Below are 22,026 nucleotides of genomic sequence, written 5' to 3' on the forward strand. Positions count from 1 at the left end.
ACTTGCTGTATAGAGTGTCTGTGGTGCAATGGTTAGAGCATTAGTCAAGCCTGGGGAAGCCCAGGTTCAGTTCTTCATGGGACCTTTTAGCCTAACATATCACACAATGTTGTTGTGGGGGAAAGAGAAGGGAAAAACATGTATGCTACCTTGAGCTCCTTGGAAGAAAGGTACCATATAAATGTAATAATTAGGAGGGGAAAAACAACTGAATTATGGTGGATGAGCTCAAATAGGTTGGAATCTAGCTGGATTCCAAACTTCACATTATGTCGGTTGTGCAATTCAATGAAAATACTATATGCTCAGCAATTTGTAAGAATTTACTAAAGCATGGCTTTAATCTATCCTGCTCTCTCCCTTGGCAGATTCACATGGCTTCCTAGTATGAAATTGACAATAAATGGCATAAACCTGATGGCTACATGCAAGGAAATTGTAAAAGGCCAAAATATATTCCCTCAGTTTGAAGTTATATTTAGTGCTATGCTTGTGGCTTGCTTGTGGGGGTTATTTCAAGCTTGCTCTTCTCATTAACTCATTGCTTATACACAAAGACAGTGCTGAAATCTACACAAAATTATCTCTATCTCTATTCTCCTCCAGTGGTTAAGATGCCGCGTGCTAGTTCTTTGTGGATGTTTTTTTCTAATGAGTCAGCCCTTTTTAGTGTTTAATAATAATAAATGCACCACGCTGTCAGCTTCTGTCAATCAGAGGGTTCTTCAAAGAAACAAAAGATGAGATTTTACAAAAATCTGAGAAAGCACCAGAAATCAACATGCAAACTAACTAACAGTACCAAGACACAAGCATGAAGCCACTGTAAAGCCATGCTGTATAACAGCTGAAACTTTGTCACGGATAATTAGGCTCTTTGGAAGCTTAGAATGAAAACAAATTGGGAAAGATCTATACTGAATTTTGATCCATTTGACTTTGGTGAACAAAATAATTAAAAGAATTCTTACTGGACAATAAGGTCAATGTAGTTTGTACTATTCCTGTACATGAAATATGTTGCTAACAACCCCCTAATTCTCTGGCCAATGAGAACTCTAGTGGTGTAGCATATGTCCAGGTTCTGTTTCCCAGGAATGAGGTCACTGGAGGCTTGTGTTGTGTTATATATAATAGTTTGTTTACAAACATATACAGATTGAGCATATACGAAGATACAGATTAAGCCAACAGATGCCCCAAATTCACTGCCTCTCCATCAGATTTCTAGAAAACACAGTTGTTCCTAAATTGCTATTAACTTCCACAGCTCTGAAAGAACTCAGCCTCTTTCATACACACAGTGTGTGTCTCCAAACCTGCCAATCTCAATTGTTCCATCATCTCTAGCAAGGGGAGGGGAAAAGAAAAACATGCCTCATTTGCCATACTGGCAAGAGTGTTTTTATCTGTTTAATATGTCTGGTAGCATATTGTCCCTAACAGACATAACAAAGGACGTACTTCACAAGTCTGGCTAAGCCTATTTACTTAACAAAATTATCTGGTCTGATCATTTCAGCAGTACTCTTCTTCTGCAGAATCGTTTTACAACTATGGATGTATTTACTCCTACCCCAATCCTATAGCAGTATTTTGCTAACAGAATGATCCAGTACCATGTTTAGCTATAGCAAGGGAAGGCAGATGGTGCAGTTGTCATGCAGCTGTGCCCCCTTTTTCTTTCCAGCCACAGTCCTATGCATTTTGTTAAATGTATTATTCCATCTATACATTTAATAGCCATGTAAAAGAGGAAATTCCAGCAGGTGTAGTAATTGTGTCTTCTACAACTGTTAAACAAGAATAGTAAATGAAAATTGCAAATGGAGAGACAGTCAAGATCTGGAACATGGTGAGAGGAAACAGGAGAGGGCTTAACCCTTCTCACTCCTGCTGTGGTCCCACCAAAAGCCCCCCTCCCCCAAAGCTATGATTTGCATTGGAAAGAAAGCCAAATAAGGAGTTCTCCTCCTGATGAAATTAGCAGCTTCTGGTGGGAGACAATTCTTGTCAAGACCCTGGCAAAGGGGGAGGAGAAGTGAAGTTCCACATTCCACCAGCCGTGGTCCTAATCCTTATTGTTCTGTTCACTCACACCTACTATTGATTAGAAGAACAATGTTAAATCCAACACCACATATAATATGTACTTTGCCCCTTACCTAGAAGCAAACCTGATGAATTCTGCTTAGGATGTTTCTACACAAAACAAATTGCTTTTGTTTTCCAGGGAAGGATTTCGCCATTACTTTACCTTTGGCCTTCCAAATGTTGCTGAACCACAACTTTCATCCCTGGACATTGGGCATGTTTGCTGGGATTGATGGGAGTTGTATTTCAGCAACATCTGGAGTGCCTCATGTTTCCCATTTCTGATGTACAAGGAACATGAACTAACTAGGCTTTACCAGGAAGATCAGAAACACACAATGGAGTATTTATGCATCCAAACTAAAGCTTCCATGGTCATCCTGATGACTCTTGGGGGCTTCCTGAAAATGAGACACTTTGAGCCATGTGACCTGTTGTTGGAATTTATCTCATTGTTGTGCAGCATGGATCACGTATGGAGTTATAGAACATAAAGAGAAAAGTCTACTATGATCATATTGGTTAAAAAAAAGTTACAAAATCCAGTCCTTGTCAGAATCTGATTATTACATTCCTGATCAATATATACTTTGGGTTGCTGTTCTACATCACAAATAGAGTGGGCCCCACATGCATTCCCTGTTCATGATTCTCTCTAATTGTTCACCCCGCATGATGTGGAACCTGCCTGACAGTGCCAGGTGCACAGAGCAATTATAAGACCATAAAACTTCTGGCACTGATACAAGAACGATTTCTCAGCTTTATTTTGTCTTTTAGTTTACCTAATCAGATTAAATCCAAACACCATGAATGTTCTAGGTGAAGTTGTGCTGGGGAGAGACTAGGACTGCCAACACATGTAACATAATGCCCTTCTATATGAACAGTTGGTCATATCTCAGAGAATCAAAACTCAGTCTTTGGTCCATTATAATTAAAAGATAAGTGCTTTTAAAACAGCAAGCATATTAGCCCCACCTTCATACTCCTTGTGGCTCTATGTATTTAAGATTCAGAATATGTCTTACAACTAGGGATGGAAAGATCTATCAGTTTTGGTTCTCTCAGTTTCTAATTTTTCCTATGTTGAATTCAGTTCTCTTACATTTCTCTAGCAATCGGCAAAAAAAAATTAATCATGAAAATTCTCCACTATTTTAGTGTGAATTTCTCTAAATAAATACATTTTTGTAAGCAGTTGTGAGAAAGGTACACATTTTTGCAAGCCATTTCTCATCATTTCATGCCTTTTTGCATGCTGTTTTCACTCATGTATTCATTTTTATGCACACTTTCCCCTAATATATACATTTTTACAAATGTTGTTTAGTTGGCAAACTGCATCCCAAAATTCTAATGAATGCAAATTTCCAAGGATGGCTATGTTTTGGTTCTCATTGCAAATTTGATAAATTTTGATTTGAAATGTGAATTGAATCAAAATTCTCACCCATCCCTACTTACAACAGAATCTTGTTTCAGTCATTTTGTCCCTTGTTGCTTTCCTGCTACTCTCCAGTCACCTCCAGGTGGTTAGCATTTTGTGCGAGGGATTCAGTTGCACCCCCAAAATGTAGGTTTGCTTTGCACAATTAATGTCAATTAAAGCACTTTGTCACTCTGGTGCAACACCTCCCCTTTTTAAACATGGACTCTTTTGCAGTTAGGAACATGAAGAGGAAATGCATTAAAAAGTGTGGGATCAATGAAGGGAGACTTATAATCACTGTGCGAGCAAATCAGGATGACTGTCATAAGCTCCCCTCAAACAAGTACAAATGCTGAAGACCAGACATAGTCTAACCTCTGTGTAAGCTTTGTGCAAACAAATCAGGATGAATGCTCAATAAACAAGTTGTTTGGAAGAGCCCTCCACATGTCTCCCACTCCTACATGCCTCCTGACTGCAGGACTGTGTGTTTTCTGCTGTACTGATACTGCTGAGTACATGGACAGGATGGTGGGATATACATGGATTCAGTGTTCCAGACTTTCCAAATGATCCAGCGTTCTGAGCAACGGGGTGTGGGAGTTGCTGCATAGATCAGAGCTATATATATATTTGTTAACCACCCTCTTAGGCCTGGGATAATAACATTATTTTAAAAGACTTTTAAAACATCTGATAAATCCCACAAATGTAATCGAAATAATCCCATGAATATCACTGGCTACCAAACGTCTGCCAAGTTACAAGATCAAAGAACATCCTAAGAATGAGTTCAAAATCTCATAGGATCAAATCCAGGAAAGCTCATTGCTTTTAAATCTCTCATTTTAGCTATATATGCATCAAATTCACTAATGTTCCTACAGTTAATTTGCTGCAAGGCTATCTCCTTATCACAGGGGGAGGGGGTTATGGTCAAATCATGAATATCAGAGAATTGGAGATTAAAATAGAACTGCTGCCAAGCTGCTAACTAGGGCTTGAAATGATGCTGTTACAACACGATGTGAGATATTTACTCCCAAAAATGTGTGGCTGCTGCTGAGCTTATTTATGAAATAAGTTTGAAATTCTCATAGCCTACTTTTTTAAAAAATTCATTGCTTACTTTTATTATTTTATTTTTTAAAAAAAGTTCTTGAAAAATTATCAGCATTTATTGCGAATTCCTCCTAAAATACACATTTTGTATGGAATTTTTGCCTAATGTAAACATATTTGCAAAGAGGTTTTCCCTAATAGAATGCATTTTGTTACATTATTTTCACTAATATATGGATTTATATGCACACTCTACCCTAGTATACATGTTTTTGTACACGTTGCTTCGGTGGAGAACTGCATGGCAGAATCTGGAGAATTTCAAAAGTTGTTTCTGTTTTGGTCCTCATTTTATTTCAGAAAGTGTGAATTAGGTAGGTCCTCCATTAAATGCAAACTGAATAAAATTTGTCTCCCATCCCTATTCACTCTCACCCACCCCACTTAAGATTGTTCTGCCCAGCAGCCTGAGCTTTTATCTATATATTAATAGGCAAAAAAACACCCTTGTGGTTTAAAAACGTGCCTATAGCCAGCAGATACTTGTATCTAACTTTAAAAAGCAGGGAAATTGGGCAGCACCAGGGGAGCAGGATACCTGATGGATGATCTTTATTGGGAGAAGGACATGAGGAGTGCAACCCTTTTATTCGTACTTGATCTCTCAGTAGCTTTTGATACCACTGACTGTGGTATCCTTCTGGGTCAATTTAGATGAGATGGGTATTGGAGGCACTGTTTTAGGGTGGTTCCGATCCTATCTTCAAGATCATTTTCAGTGAATAGCATTGGGTGATTGTCTTTCATCAGTTGTGCTGTGCTGTGATGTGCTGCAGAGTACCATCTTGTCCCCCATGCTGTTTAACATCTATAGGAAGCCATTGGGAGCACTCATCAGGAGATTTGGGGTGAGATGTCAGCATTACACTGATGATATCCAGCTATATGTCTCTGTAAAATCTGAATCATGAGAGGCCATGCAAGCCCTGGACCGGTGCCTGGACTCAGTGGTGGGCTGGATGAGATCAATATTTGTCGCTAGAGGCCCAGGTGACCTCAGTGGCTAAGAGTGCCCTTTAGCAGCTTTTGCTGGTGAGACAACTGTGGCCGTTTCTGACCAGGATAGCCTGACCATTGTTGTTCATGCACTGGTAACCTCCAGGATGGATTACTGTAATGTGCTCTGTATAGGGTTGGGTTTGGTCCAGAAGATGCAGCTGGTGCAACATGCAGTGGTGTGACTGCTCACTAGGGCAGGGTGTCACCAACATGTTACCTCACTGCTGAAAGAATTGTAATGGCTGTGCATTAGCTTCTGGGCCAAGTTCAAGATTCTAGTTTTGGTGTACAAAGCCCTACACAGGTTGGGACAGGATACCTGAAATATCATCTTACCCCTTATATACCCAGTCGATCACTGCGCTCTGCAGATGAGGGCTTCCTGCAGATACCACCTTATCAGGAGATCCGTTCTGCACAACATAGGAAGTGGACCTTTAGTGCTGTGGCATCAACATTTTGGAATTCCCTCCCTTTAAATATTGGATAGGTGCTATATCTATTATCTTTTTGGTGCCTATTCCTCTTTCAACAAGCCTTTTAAGTAGAGGCTTTTATCCCAGTTTGCATCTGTGATGGAATTGCTTTTTAATATGTTTTTTAAAGATGTTAAGATGTTTTGTTTAATGTTTTTAAAGATATTTTGTTTAAATATGTTTTAAAGTCCTTTGTTTTCATGATGTTTCAAAGTGCTTTTAGTGTTTTTGTTTGCCACCCTGGGTTCCTTCTGGGAGGAAGGGCAGGATATACATTTAATAAATAATAAAGAAATAAATCTGAAAAGGTCAAGGGCACATTGTTTGGTGTTTACATGCAGTGAGAAGTACTCAGAAACCTATGGATGTCTTCAGAAGCACAATGTTTCTGAATTCAGAACTGTGCTCAGAAAGACTGAGCTATTTTTTCCCAATCTTTTGGAATCAAGCCTGGGGGAGCAAGCATGTCAGCCATCACTTTTGAAAAATGGTCATATAGGGCAAGCCAGTGCTCCAAGTGGGGCACTGGTTATAGCCCTAGCTCATGGCCTTTTCAAGGACAGCTATTCTTGGTTTGATTCATCTGTTTGTCTCTTCTTGTTTCTGATCTTTTTACAGGCATTTCTTCCCATTCCATTCAATTTGGTTTGCTGGTCAACAAGTGGCTGAATTTCACAAAATTACACATTTGAACTGCAATCTTCGCTAGCTTGAATAGCTTACATGATGAAAAGTAAGTGCCCAAGTTTAAAAGAAGCAACTTTTGTTATTATTACTGTACAGGTTATACCACCCTTTGGAATAAAATATGCAGGTGAATGAAAAACAGAAATGAAATTGACATATACCTATTAACTGAAGCTCCAGACTATTCAATTACTTGGAGAGCTGATTATTAAGGTTTGCTCTGTCCTTGCACATTGTTAAAAGCAAAAAAAGCTTCTGATGTAGACTGATGTGCAGTGAAGCAATCACATTCTAATGATCTTTTCTCCAATATTTTGCTTTTTACCTGATTTAAGATGCACCATCTTCTATTTCAGAAGACTCAGGATATTAAGAGGTTAGTGACACATTATTATTTTTAAAATAGCTTTGGAATGGTCTCAGTGAAGCCGAGATTGAGTTTTAGCACAAGCCGAAGCACCAAGAAGAATGCTAAGTGTAGAGATGAGTGAGTAGAAGCATGAGGAGCACTACTTAACTTCAACAGGCTACTTCAGGCTTATGTTCTGAAAATTGGTCCTTTTTACTTTTTGCCTTTCTGCATCAATTAACAAGAAAAGATATTGCATCCAAAAATTATCAATTTAGAGATAAAAGTTTGGAGAAATTCTCATGGGTGGGGGATGGAGGTGGAGTTTGCATTTGCCACATTTTCAAGGGGGCTAAGGGGTATCCTGTGAGTACTTTCACTCGTTTTTCAGATCATCTGTCTGGTAGTCTCCAGCCTTCCTGGGTGTCTCCAGAAAACCCTACAATGTTCACTCAGGGCTCCTCCAGATGACCTGTTTATTGAACATTCATCCCAATTTGCTTGCCCAAACCTTATGCAGTGCTTAGACGTTCACATTTTTAATGATTATTCACTATGATTTGTTTACTGGGTGGTTATGCGACAATGAGCATTCATCCTGCATTCATAGGGATTTGCTAGAAAGGTGTTTACATTATTCTCATAAATCATTCATTCATCCCACAAGTTTCAATGCATTTCCCATCACTTTCCAAGCCACAAAACATTTAGGTTTGGTTTTTTCGAAGTGGATTTGTTGTGCTATGGTGACAGCAGTGGAGACTGGTGGCTCTGACAACAGTGGGGCAGTGAAGCCACCCTGAGTTTAGTCAAAACTTCAAAGTTTGGACTAAAACCTAGAGCGGATTCACTGCCCCAATGACGCTGGAGCCACCAGTCTCCATTAGGTGACAGAGCAATTTAATCCCCTTTAATTGGGCAAACCTGAAGTTCCAGCATGTGCTTGAATTCCTTCTGTAGAATATTGACAGTCTGAAGGAACTCTCAGTAGCCACCTTCCCTGATTTCCCATGCTTCAGTTAAAGCTCAAGAGAAGATCTCTTGAGGCAAATTCTCCCATGGGCCTTTTTCAGATCAGGACCCTCAGGCAGCCGGCGAGATTGCCGAGCACTGGAAAAATGTTTACTGCAAAAAAAACCACAACCACCAACACCCATCTTGCAATAATAAGGTAAGTTCCACTCCATACTCACTAAAATGCTAAAGAAATGCTAACATTTATTTATTTAGCAGATTTAGATCCTGCATTTTGAATAGTCTTCAAAGTGACTAACTAAATTTATGAAACACAACAGATGCACCAGGAACCACATATTCAACCCCCCCCCAACAAGCAGCCCCACTGGAGCCCTAGGAGGGGCCATCCTGGTGGAGCAGTGCCATCGAACCACTCTTTTGACACCGGCATATAAGTTGGCTCTCTGGAAGTTGAGGAGAGGACAGTCCAACTGGATTCAACATATTTGAGGGTCCTCTTCTGCCCGCACAGAGAAAAAGGAGCAGGGACAATTATTAGCTGGGGAGAAAATAACAGAAAGGGAAAGGTAATGAATCCCTTCCCTTCTGCACCAGTCCGCTACCACATCTACATTTGTTAAAGAAAGAAATATTAGTCCAACTTCTCATGATGAAGTGCCATATTTGGCCTTGAATTCTCACCAAATTAACCCTTCCACATATTTTTTTATCTATCCATGTGATAATTAAATAATATATTCATAAGGATAGCAAAAGTAAGAATTCTACACAGTATTTGATAAGATCTGTCTAAATTAAAAACCAGATATTCCAACTTTAACTCACCCTTATTTATTTTATTTATTTTATTTTATTTATATACCGCCCTAAGCCCAAGGGCTCTCTGGGCGGTGTACATACAATAAAGCAATCAAAATATATAAATACAATAATACAATAAAATCAAACCAACAAAGGTAAACAAAATAATCAAACAGTAGCAAAATACATCAAATACATATACTAATATGCATTAAAATGCCTGGGAATATAAAAAGGTTTTCACCTGGCGCCGAAAAGATAGCAGCGTCGGCGCCAGGCGCACCTCATCGAGAAGACCATTCCACAGTTCGGGAGCCACAACCGAAAAGGCCCTATTTCTTGTTGTGTTCAAGGACTGATACATATGCTAAGGTAGCTGAAGAGATTCCGTCTCAGTACAAATGATGCCATTCACAAAAGGCATATGCTATAGATCAGCCTTCCCTAACCTGGTGTCCTTAGATGTTGCTGGACTACAGCTCCCACCATCTGAAATCTTTAACTATGCTGGCTGGGGCTGTGGAAATTGTAGTTCAAAATATCTGGAGGGCACCAAGTTAGGAAAGGCTGATTAATAGATTATCCCAAACCTTTACAACTGGAGCAAGATTCTAGTTTTTACTCTGCTTCCTAATTGTCTCAGAATAGTTTAATGCAGTTTCAGAGGCCCTATCTAAATTGTTATTATTCACAGAAAGTTACGCAGCAGCTCAGTCTTGCTGGTGATGGGGCCAGCAGTGGTATTTCTGCATTTCTCAGATGTGTGAGCTATGTCTACATTAGGCACTATTACCTTTTAATAGTACACTATTATCTCTGCAGTACAATGTAGACTGAGATTAATGAGCCAGAGTAAACTGTGAAGTATAGTTGATTAAACTAGGAAGTATAGTCAATTTGAGTTAATGGGTAACTACATGAGCATAGATATGGTGCGTTTACTAAAACAGAACAATAAAAAATCCTGTGAACTATTAGCCCTTGTCTTTACAACCTCTGACCTATCAAGGACAACACAGAACACTGCCAGATACGATGATCCAGCGTGGCACAGTAAATTTAAGGCCCATCCATGCCTTCTTTTAATCTGCGTTCTAATCCCCTTGTGTGTCCATTAATTCGCCGGCGTCAATATGACGTTCCCACCATTTTGGACTTTTTCCTAGTTAAATCTGCACTTCCCCTACTCTACTATAAACCAATTATTTTTTCTGTCCCATTAACCACTCCAGCCTCTGCAGTGAGGATGTCTTCCTCTGCTTTTTTGTATTATGGGTAGCTGATATTAAATCCCACCCTCTCCACACATCCTCTTTCTTCCTTACAGTTCATTCCTGTTTTCTGTACTGAATCAGGGTACTTTATCCTTCTGGCTTCCGTAGCTGTATCACATTGCTTTTTTAAAAAAACTACTTTCTGATTAAACGTAAAATCAAATGTTTAATGAATAATATTTCTACTTAAAAGCTATTTTGCAATATTACAGAAACAATTCATTACAAATGCAGAGTTTAAAGGAGGAGTTTTAACTGAGCTCCCTTGGGAGGGAGAGAGGAGCAAGCTCTAGTACTTTAATGTGGCATTGATCTTACAGTCGATCCAGCAGCAGCCAAAGCCTCTCTTTTCCTGCCCAACAGCTGGTGGGGATGGGAGGGGAAGCCAACTATATTGATGATCTCTTGCTTTCTTCCATGGCAGGGAGTGGAGGATCTAATACAATTTGGGAGAAGAAGGCATGATGAGGAGATTTGATAGGTGCACTGGGCATAAGGAAAGCCCTTTCAAAACTGTGACAGCAAGAGATAGTGGGAAACAATCGAAGGGAAAAGGATTTGCCTCCCAGTTTGACAAATGCAATGTAATCAGGAATAACCAGTGACTCCATCCTTAGTTCTAACTCAGCTTGGTTTATAAATCCACATGGCTTCTGTCATGCTGTGTATTTAATAAATTGTTGTTGCACGTCTCCCCAGTCTCCGAATGGTGAGAGATCTCCAGGGGTCCCTGCGCTTGCCCAGGGTTTGGTTTCTTGGGAAAGAAGGTTAACAGAATCTATGGTGTCTTTATGAAATATGGTTTATTTACATACATTCCAACCTCAGCTTAAGATGGAAGGGTTCAAAGCATTAACAGTCCAATAGACCTTCGGTGAGCAACACAGCCAGTTCCAGAACAGACAGTGCAAGAGTTAAAGTGTGTAATTGAAGGGAACGCCCAAGGTCAGTGTGCAGCTGCAGCAGATCAGAGGCTCAGCTATAACAAGCTTGGGTAAGCACACAATGGTGTGGGGGGTAATTAGAATGTGGTGTTGTTGGAGAGAGACGGAGCACGGTGTAATAAACTACTTTATTGGAACAGTAAAGTTTCAACTTCCAGAAGCCTCGGCTGTCGGTCTGTTATTTCATTCAGCAGCTGGCAATACAAGACAAGTTAACAAGCTACTGGACTATTGGTTCCGCTGGTTTCACTACACGCAGCACACAAAGGGTTATGGGCCCAGATCCGAACCAGTAAGAACCAGTTGCAACCAGAAAGCAAACCTGTCCTACGCCAGAAACCAGAGGAGGAGGTGAATCGGTCTGCGTAGCAGGTGAGCTGAAAAGAGCGGCAAAGCAGCAGCAGAGAACGGTGTTGCCAGGCAACCAAGGTGATAAGGAAAATCTGCAAGAATGGCTGGAACAACTTTGGCTGGCATACCTCTTGAGTGTCTCTCAGAACAAAACTATTCAAACTGGAGGCTGCGGATGCAAGCCTACCTAAATAGAGAGGATTTATGGAAAGTAATTGAACTGCAACCCCCCTCCGTTCCACCACCTGCGGAATGGCTTCGCTGGGATGAAAGAGCAAAGTTGTTAATAATATTGGCTGTCGAGGACTCTCAACTGTTACATTTATGAGGTAAAAATACTGCTAAAGATATGTGGACTGCTTTACATGAAATTTATATACAAACGACTCCTAGCAGTAAAATAAGCCACGCTAGGAAACTTTATCAGATGAAGCTGACAGACTCAGAAACTATGTCAGCTCATTTAATGAACATTGCAAGGATATTTGCAGAGTTGCAGGAAAGAGGAGTGGAACATACGGAGATGCAGCAGGTCTACATAATTCTTTCAACTTTAAACGCCTCTTGGGATCCAGTGGTGAGTGCGCTGGAAGCGATGCCGGATTCTGGATTGACGGTCCGGTATATCACAAACAAACTTAAACAAGAGTGGGAGAGAAGAAAGGAGACTGAACAGAAGCAAGAGGGAAGAAATGAAAGAAACAACAGAAAAGAAAGAACTGAGATAAAAGTTTTTGGAGCTAAAACATGTTACAACTGCGGTTCATTGCATCATTTAAGGCGGAACTGTGATGTAATGAGAAGAAGGAAGGACGGGAGACAACCCTCACATGTGCAGTTGGTGAGTGCAAAGTCAAAGAAAGGAGAATACATTGAAACTAGAGACAATAGTACGTGTCAGGCCCAGGATGTGACTCAGGAACCAGACCAACGATTTGTAGTTAATTCGTGTTTTATTAGGGTAATGTCCAAACAAAGACTGCGTTTTCTCATGAATCAATACAGGGATACAGGTCCTGCGGCATTGGGAGAAAGTTGACAGAGCAAGGGACTTCTTCCTGCCTGTTCTTTAAGAAGGGGCCAAACGGGCGCGCAATCTTTCGCTCCTCCTTAACTGCCCCTCAGGTACTGCCCGCCTTCCCCCCCTTCTCTCCTGTCTTTTCAGCTGTCTGCGTGTGCGCGGTGAGGGGGGAAGCATCACCCCCTCCTCTTCTGAAGTTTCCAATTCCAGGATGGGGGATAGGGGAGGGGCTGATGGTAAACTGCCTCCCCGCTTTTCGGCTGTGAGCAGCCCTCCCTCTTCCCCCTCTTGCTCTGAGCCTGAAAGAGGGGGAGGCGTGAGAATGTCCAGGGAGGGCTCAGGCTCCCCGTTGCTAAGCGACCTTATCACTGGCAGTCCCTCTGTTTCGTCTTCGCTCCAAAGGGGGGAAGTTCCTCCCCCTTCCCTCTGCCATCCATCCGAATACTATTCTCCCAACTCTCCGGGATCCAGCTCCCCGGGATTGGGACCCCAGCTCTGCCTTCCGACAGTATGTGGGTCTTGGATTCAGGTTCAACCCACTCCCTCTTAAAGGATAAAGACTTGTTTAACACAATGTTGCCAGCTAATGAAGACGTCATATTAGCTGATGGAACTAAACAAAGGGTGTTGGGGAAAGGTACTGTACATATATGTGCTTTAAATACTATCATGACAAATGTTTTATACGTGCCAACTTTGACAAGTAATATACTGTCAGTTTCCAAATTAATTGAAATGGGTTATAGCGTGCTATTCAGTAACAAGATATGTGAAGTGATGAAAAAGGGAAAAGTGTGTTTACAAGGATGTCTGATGAGATCTTTGTTTTACATCAGACCGGGCGCCATAAGGCATTGTAGCACAGTACAGGAGAAAGTGAGAAAGAATAGTGGGAGATGTATAACAAAGTCTACACAGACACTCCCGATAGTGGCCCCAAGGGCTTTTACTGCAAACATAACTGTAATGGATGAGTGTCTGAAAGAGCCCTCTAGCATTAATGATATGAGAAATTTACTTGAAAATGAACAGAATAATTGGCTTACCGCTATGCAAGAGGAGCTTGAAGCTATAAACAAGAATAATACGTGGACTTTGGGCGAATTACCTCCAGGAAAGAAGGCTATAGGGTGCAAATGGGTATTTAAAAAGAAAAGAGCCAGCACGGGACAGGTCCAGCGATACAGGGCACGCCTAGTAGCGAAAGGTTACACACAAAGATATGGAACAGACTACGATGAGGTATTCGCTCCAGTCATTAAACATGAATCAATGAGACTGATGTTAAAACTGGCTGCTGTGAGAGGTATGAAAGTTTTTCATTATGACATTAGCACTGCTTTTTTGCATGGCACGTTACAAGAAGAAATATACATGGAACAACCCCCGGGTTTTATTATTGAGCCAGGCAAGGTATGCAAGTTACATAAGTCATTGTATGGGCTAAAACAAAGTGCCAGGTGCTGGAACATTAAGTTAGACAAAGTGCTACAATCCATGGGATTCACTAAGTGTATAGCAGATGCATGTGTATACGTCAAGAACCAAGAAAACAACCTGCCGTATTCTACAGTGTATGTTGATGACATCCTGTACCTGTTTAATAATAATGAGGATGAGGTTTCATTTTATCATACCCTGACAAAACATGTGGACACAAAATGACTGGGACCAGTCCAGAACTATTTAGGCACTGACATTACACAACATAATGACGGCAGTTTTACTTTAAGTCAAGGGAGGAAAATAACACAGCTTTTAGATGCCTCAGATATGTCAGAATGTAAGCCAGTAAAAACACCAATGACTGCAGGTTTCCAACAGGAAGCTGCTGACACACTATATGAAAAGCCGAGGTATACAGACAAATCATTAGAAAACTGCAATATATAGTGAAGGTAACACGTCCAGATATTTGTAATGCTGTGGGGATCCTCAGCAGGAAGGTAGAAAGCCCCTCTGAACGTGATTGGCAAGGACTAAAAAGAGTAATAAGATATCTGAAAGGCACCAGTAACTTGGGAATAAGGCTTACTACACAGGAAACAGATGGAATAGAATGTTACGTGGATGCAGACCATGCAGGAGATCCGTCTAGCCGAAAATCCAAGTCTGGCATGGTCGTGCTCCTGCATGGGTCTGTTATCGACTGGCATAGTAGAAGACAAGCAGTGGTGGCTGTTTCAAGTTCTGAAGCTGAATATGTGAGCTTATCCACAGCATGTAACAAACTCACATGGTTTGCGCATCTGTTAAAGGAAATCCACATGGCTGTAAATACTCCAATTAGTTTTTGAGGATAACCAGACGTGTATCAGAATGGCTATGTCAGAATCTCACACAAAGAGGACCAAACACATAAGTGTAAGGTACCATCATGTTCGTGAGTGCGTGCAACAAGGGTTTATCGATTTGAAATACCATAATACAGAACATATGCTGTTTTATATATATATATATGTTTAATATATAAAATATTATGACAAAGCCTGTGAGTGAAGAAAAATATACAAAAACTGGTGGAAATGCTTGGAATGCAAAAGACTTGAAATGCTTGGAATGTAACAAAAATACGCAATGTAACTGAACATTAACTGAATGTAACTGTATAAGAACACTGGGAATGTTGAATGCTGAAATGTGTATTGCATGTCTGTCTGGAAAGTGGGGGCTGTCAGGCTTCGGTGAGCAACACAGCCAGTTCCAGAACAGACAGTGCAAGAGTTAAAGTGTGTAATTGAAGGGAATGCCCAAGGTCAGTGTGCAGCTGCAGCAAATCAGAGGCTCAGCTATAACAAGCTTGGGTAAGCACACAATGGTGTGGGGGGTAATTAGAATGTGGTGTTGTTGGAGAGAGACGGAGCACGGTGTAATAAACTACTTTATTGGAACAGTAAAGTTTCAACTTCCAGAAGCCTCAGCTGTCGATCTGTTATTTCATTCAGCAGCTGGCAATACAAGACAAGCTAACAAGCTAATGGACTATTGGTTCTGCTGATTTCACTACACGCAGCGCACATTATTTACATACATTCCAACCTCAGCTTAAGATGGAAGGGTTTAAAGCATTAACAGTCCAATAGACCTTGCTTTTCCATCAGGCTTATAGGAGGCATCCTAAAGCCATGGTGCAGGGAGCCAGGCTCTCTGCCTGTCTCCAGTTCCCATCCTTACCTCAGACCCAACTAAAAACACAAGCCTGTTTTAGGCCCTAGGAAGGGGAGGCTCTTCTGAAGAGTTTCCATAACAGTAGGATCTCCCTGGTCCATTCACCAATTAATGGGCACTTGACAGACCCATTAGCCCACCTGGCCACTCTATTAGATTAACAAAAGAGACTCATCTGACCAGCGGATAAAGTTTCTCAGCTGTAGAGCCCACCCCCAGGTGCAGAGTTCCAAATCAGAGGCTGGAAGGGGACTCACAGAAATCATCTATCTCAACCCAAAACCCATATTAAAAGTCTGTTTACTGCATTGTACTCAAGGTAAATCATTGTACTCAAGGTAAATGCATATCATTTCAAAGCAATGCCATATTTAATCCATTGTTCAATATGCAATGGTTTGCACAACCCCAAGTGGAGTAATTCTGAACATACAACGGGACATGGACCTGCCTGCACACTACTGAATGTATGATATCTTGAGCAGTCAGGCACTACAGGAAAAGCTGCCTTGTATTGAGTGAGACAGTTGGTCTATTCAGCCCAGTATTATGTTCTCCAGGGGTTCTGCCCTCCAGAAATTGTGGCCTACAACTCATATCATTCCTGACCATTGACTATGCTGGTTGGGGCTGATGGGAATTGTCATTCACAGCATCTGGGGAAGTACCAGGTTGGGGAAGGCTGGTCTACTCTGATTGGCAGGGCTTTCCATGGTTTCAGGCAAAGGCCTTTCACATCACCTTCTACCTGACCCTTGTAAGTGAATATGGCAGGGACTGCTGAAGGCTCATCTTTTTATTCAAGCATTTGGCTAAATTTCTAACCCTGTGTTCTGATGTTTGTAAGGATTTTATAGATTTTTTTAGTATGTTTTGTATTTTTAACATATAATCCACCTTGGGACCCGCACTCTGGGTGAGAGGCAGATTAATAATAATAATAATAATAATAATAATAATAATAATAATAGTACATGCAAATCACGTACTGTACCATTGAGTTGCGGCTAAGCCAAACAGAATAAATATAGCAAATAAATGTTTAAAACTGTGTTTCGCTCTTCAAATTGGTCATTTTTATTGTTTTAATATTATATGTTAATGGCATTGTTTGTGAGCCACGCAGAGAACTCCTGCTATGGGATGATTACAGACATGCAGTAAATAAATGTTCTCTATGCAAGCTTTTAGACATTTGATTTCCTGTTGTTGCTTTTTAAAAAACCTCACTAATATTAGGTCATAGATGTTAGGAACATGAAATATCAGCAACCCTAGGCATTTATGTCTCATTCTCAGATTTCACATGTATCATGCAGAAGGAGTGCTGTTGACTTTTCAAGTAATCCTCATAGGCCTAAAATAGTCTATAAATGAACCTCATATTTATTGCAGCAGTATTCACTAGAAAATTGCTAAGTGTCAGTGTGAATGTAGGAATTTTTATTACATGTAATAAAATGGAGCACTATTTGAAATGAACATTTTATTTGACAGTGTTGAATAAGTGACATTGTTTCATACACACAACACGCATTTATCTGTCTTACCTTCTTTCTTTGCCTTCACCTTCACCAATTGGTCTTTACTCGCATTCCCTACCAAACCACCAACTAATCCCCCTCTCTCAACATCTTCTCTGCTCTCTTTCATACACTGCCTACCCTTGGTGAAACATTAAAGTAAGAACATAAGAACAGCTCTGCTGGATTGAACCAAAGGCCCATCTAGTCCAGCATCCTGTTCTAGGGCTGTTCATGAACACACACACCAACCTGGTTTGTGGCCTCACTTTGTAAATAAGGCCCCGTTTGGTCTGGGAATATTTGTATCTGTCCTGACCTGATCCACATCCACATCTGGTAGGGTTGCCAGGTCAGAAGCATCCCAAACCCTGAGATTTTGGGGGTGGGCCCAAGTGACATCATGGGGCAGGCCCAAGTGATGTTACTAAGCATGGTACATTAAGCATCAACCACAATTGCTTGGCACATACAATTCATACAAAAACATTTATCTAATTGGAAATTAAGATAGAAATCTTAGCTAAAAGATGGAACCTGGGTAGGAAACATTTAATCTAGCCTACTTGATTCTGGCAAGAAGGATTTAAGTGCCTTCAGGCCAGGCCAGTCACCAGAAGGCCATTGTAGGAAGAAAGGAGCCTAGTGTTGTGGAGATGTTAGATGGGAGCACTCAGGAGTAAAGATGGATGCCCAAAGAGCTGCAACACTTACTGAGGGACTAAGCCCCATAGAACTCAATAGCACTTATTTCTCAGTAGATATGGTTTGGATTGTTTTGTTGGTAAAGCAAAGATATCCATATCCAAGTAGGTTTGGCAACCCTCTGCCTGGAATGCCCTGCCCCTACCTTTTAACATCCAAATTTCTTTACAGATTTGACTCCTCACTTCAGAAAGAGGTCTGGGTAATGAGTAAGAAGATTGTCTACCCCTTTCTGTCTCGCCTGTGGGCTGCTATAAACTCACTTTATCTGCCAACCCAATTCCAGTGAATATAATTGACAGAGAGAAAGCACACATGATTTGGTCTACCTTCATAGGCAGCAGCTTGGGAACAGCAACAATTGCAGCCATGCTACCCAGTATGTGAATTCTCTTTTACCACTATTGGACAAGAAACAAACAACAAGGTGAATCATCAGTGGGTTTAAGAAGGTTGAGGGGAGAGCATGGAATCACTGTTGTTGCTTCTATGGATAAAAAGGAGGATAAAGGTAAATGAAATGCAAATAGAAAAAGAACAAAAGACAGTGATTTCTTAAATGCAATACCATACCAACCACAACAAGATTCCTTCGAGTAAGGCAGAAAACTAAGCATCTCACAACCAGTCAGGATTCCTAACCAAAAATATGAAAAATGAAAAAATATTTGTATAAGCATGACTATCAAATATATTTATTATTTACACAACCTGTAAAGATATTTATAGTGCAATCCTATGTTTATTTATTCAGAAGGAAGTCCCAATGTATTCAGTGGGGCTTACTCAAACAGGGACAGAACTGCAACCTCAAGTGATAAGCAACTTCATTCAAGCAACCCAAAATTCAGAATCATGCCACTTTAAGCTGTTTTGCAACTGTTTATACTTGTTTTTATGGTTATTGGATTTTAAAGGGATTTATTTCTTATTGTGAGCTGCTTTGGTTTCCAGACTGCAACCCTACCTCACAGGGAAAAATTCCCATACATACACACACACACACTGGAGATATATAATACACCCCATATAATAGTTTATTGTCAAAACCAGTTGATCATTGCAGAACATTAAAAAAGATAAAACCAGTATTAGTTTCCTCCACAATAAAAACAGTGATACCTAAGTAAGCCCTGCCTAATTGATTTAAAAATAGGATTGGAGGGGGAGAGAAAGATATATAACACAAGCTCAATTCTTTCCTATGTTCACTCAAAAGTCCCATCAGTTCACAGCACAATCCTAACCATGTCTACTCAAAATGAAATCCTACTGAATTCAATGGGGTTTACTCTGGGTATGTTTACTCTGGGTATACTCTGGAAAAGCAAGCACTGGATTATTATTATTATTACTATTATTTATTGCATTTACATACTGCCCCATAGCTGAAGCTCTCTGGGCGGTTTACAGCAATTAAAAACATTACAAACAAGTATACAAATTTAAACCATTAAAACCCATAAAAACAGATAAGCAAGTTAAAAACACATGTTATTAAACTGCTGTTAAAATGCCTGAGAGAAGAGGAAAGAAGGTTAAAGCTTCAATTTGGGAAGTTTGCAAAACATTACCCTCTTCAAAATTTAAACCTGTCTGACTCCTACACACAAGAGAGAAAAAGACTGAAAGCTTACTTATTCAATCTGTGAGATGTCCAGAAAAGCAGGAATAAGCACGTTTCTGAGCCTTGGGCCAGTCACTGCCTCTCAACCTCAGAGGGAAGCAATGGTAAACCCCCTCTGAATACTGCTTTCCATGAAAACACTATTCATAGGGTCTCCATAAGTCAGAATTGACTTGAAGGCAGACAATTCAATTTGGCTCTACATTTTGCCTCTATAATTCCTTGTCAGTCACAACCCTGACTTCTTATTCGCTAAAAACCTGAAAGGGCAGGGATTGGTGCAGAATTTAAAGCAACTAAGAAGTTGGGGGGGGGCTGACTTTTTTTGGTGTATATCTCTGGAACCAGACCACCTAGAAACTTACATTTTTTTTAATGAAAGCTGAAAGTCTGGAGATTAAGGTGACTCACCTGGAGACCCAGAAGGGACCCCCAAAAACTGGAGTCTCAGGCTGAAAAACAGAAGTCTGGTAACCCTAATATCAGGATATTACAAATATCCAGAAATCCTATTAACTTGCATTGCAAAACAAAGAGGCCATCGTTTTCTTGTTTTTTGACACAGGGTTATGAAATCTGGTGACATCGTAGCCCCTAGAGAGGTGATTAACCTTGCCAAATATCAGGTGCGTAGCCATAGAAGTTTTCATGTTAGATACCTTTCAAGTTTAAAATGTTTTAAAATTAGAATGACCACAACATTCTTGTTTTTTCACACAGGAATATGAAATTTGTGGACATGGGAATCACTATACAGGGAATAACAACTCTAAGTGGGGATGAGCAGAGATTGTTTGAGGGAGGGTGTCAAATAATTGGGGAAATAACCCAGAGTCTCATGGAATTGTTGTGTTCCACCCCAATCTCCAAGCGGTGAGATTTCCAGGGGTCCCTGTGCTTGCCCAGGGTTTGGTTTCCTTGGAAAGAAGGTCAGCGGAGACTGTGGTGTCTTTATGAAAAATAATTTGTTTATTTATACACATTCCAACCTGAGCTTAGGATGGAGGGGTTCAAGGCATCAGCAGTCCAATAGATCTTGCATTTTTCCTTACAGGAGACACCCCAGAGTCATGGTGCAGAGAGTGAGTCTCTCTGCCTGCCTCCAGTCCCCAGCCTTTCCTCAGACTCAACTCCAAACTGAAGCCTCTCCTTGGCCTCAGGAAGGGGGGCTCTCCTGAGGAGTTTCAATAACAATAGGATTTCCCTGACTCCTTCACCAATTAATGGGCACTTGATAGGCCTATTAACTCAACTGTCCACTCTATTAGACTAACAAAGGGAGATCTGGCCAGCAGAGCAGATTTCTCACCTCCAGGTGCAGGGTTCCAAATCAAAGGCTGGAAGAGAAGTCATAGAAATAATCTATCTCAATCCCAAACCCATAACAGAATACAGGGTCTTTAAAACTGAAAAAAGTTTTCAAATTCCCTACAGGGAGCCTAGTTTACCCATTGGAGCTGGAGTGAAGTGCACAATCACCTAATGTTCATCTCAAAAGCCTTTGCTTTTTAACTGGACAACTTGTGCAATAGTAACAGAGCATCATCATTATTACATAACTTGTGTACAACAATTTAATAATAGCTTTGGAAATTGCCTGAAAGTAAAGCCCCTTGAAAGGCTGTGATTCTGCCCATGCATGTTACTTAGAAGTAAACCCCACCAAGTTCAACAGGCTTCCTTCCAAATAAGTGCCAAGGATGGCAGCCAGCCACGCAGACCCATCTTTGGCAACTTTGCTCAGAAATAAGTCTCACACTGCGTTCAAGGGGCTCTTATTCCCAAGTAAGTGTGTAAATCTAAGTGTGCTTAATTGGAAGAAAACCCTATTTGTCTCAAACATGCCTACAATTGCAGCTTTACAACCTAATCCTATACGTGTTTCTCATATGTTAAATCCCACCAATTTCAATGAGATTTACTTCCAAGTAAGTGTGTACAGGCTTGCAGCCTTAATTTTCTTGCGTGCACATTTCGTTGTAAGCAAGTTCCACTGAAACAGAAATAATTTAAAATTATTGTTATCAAGAGTGGAAAGTACAAAGCCCATTAAATTAAAGGAAATTTGAGCACACTTACTTCCACCCTTTAATTGGAAGTGAAGTCCTGCTGATTTTTCACTTAGCTTGACTTCTGGGTAACACGATCAAAGCAGGAAAAGTGACTGGCAACAATGAAGTAGCTGATTGGAATTGGCAAGCTCCTTCCCCCACAGACAGGTCTGTGCTGCATTTGCAGGAAGAGCTGTTCTGTCAATAACACAGCATCCCCCTGCCACTAATGTCTCAGCGTTTGTGTGTGTGTGGATGTGTGGATTGGAATCCTGCAGCCAACAGCCAGCCAAACACACAGATGACAACATGTGAGCTTTAGTTACTTTTTAACTTTGAAAACACTGTTTTTTTAAACAAGGGTTCATCTACACAGTGGTTTAGTGTGTTTGGTGTTACACCTCCTTTAAATTCGCATGGTTCA

This window comes from Rhineura floridana, chromosome 4 (assembly GCF_030035675.1).
Source record: "Rhineura floridana isolate rRhiFlo1 chromosome 4, rRhiFlo1.hap2, whole genome shotgun sequence".
NCBI lineage: Eukaryota > Metazoa > Chordata > Lepidosauria > Squamata > Rhineuridae > Rhineura > Rhineura floridana.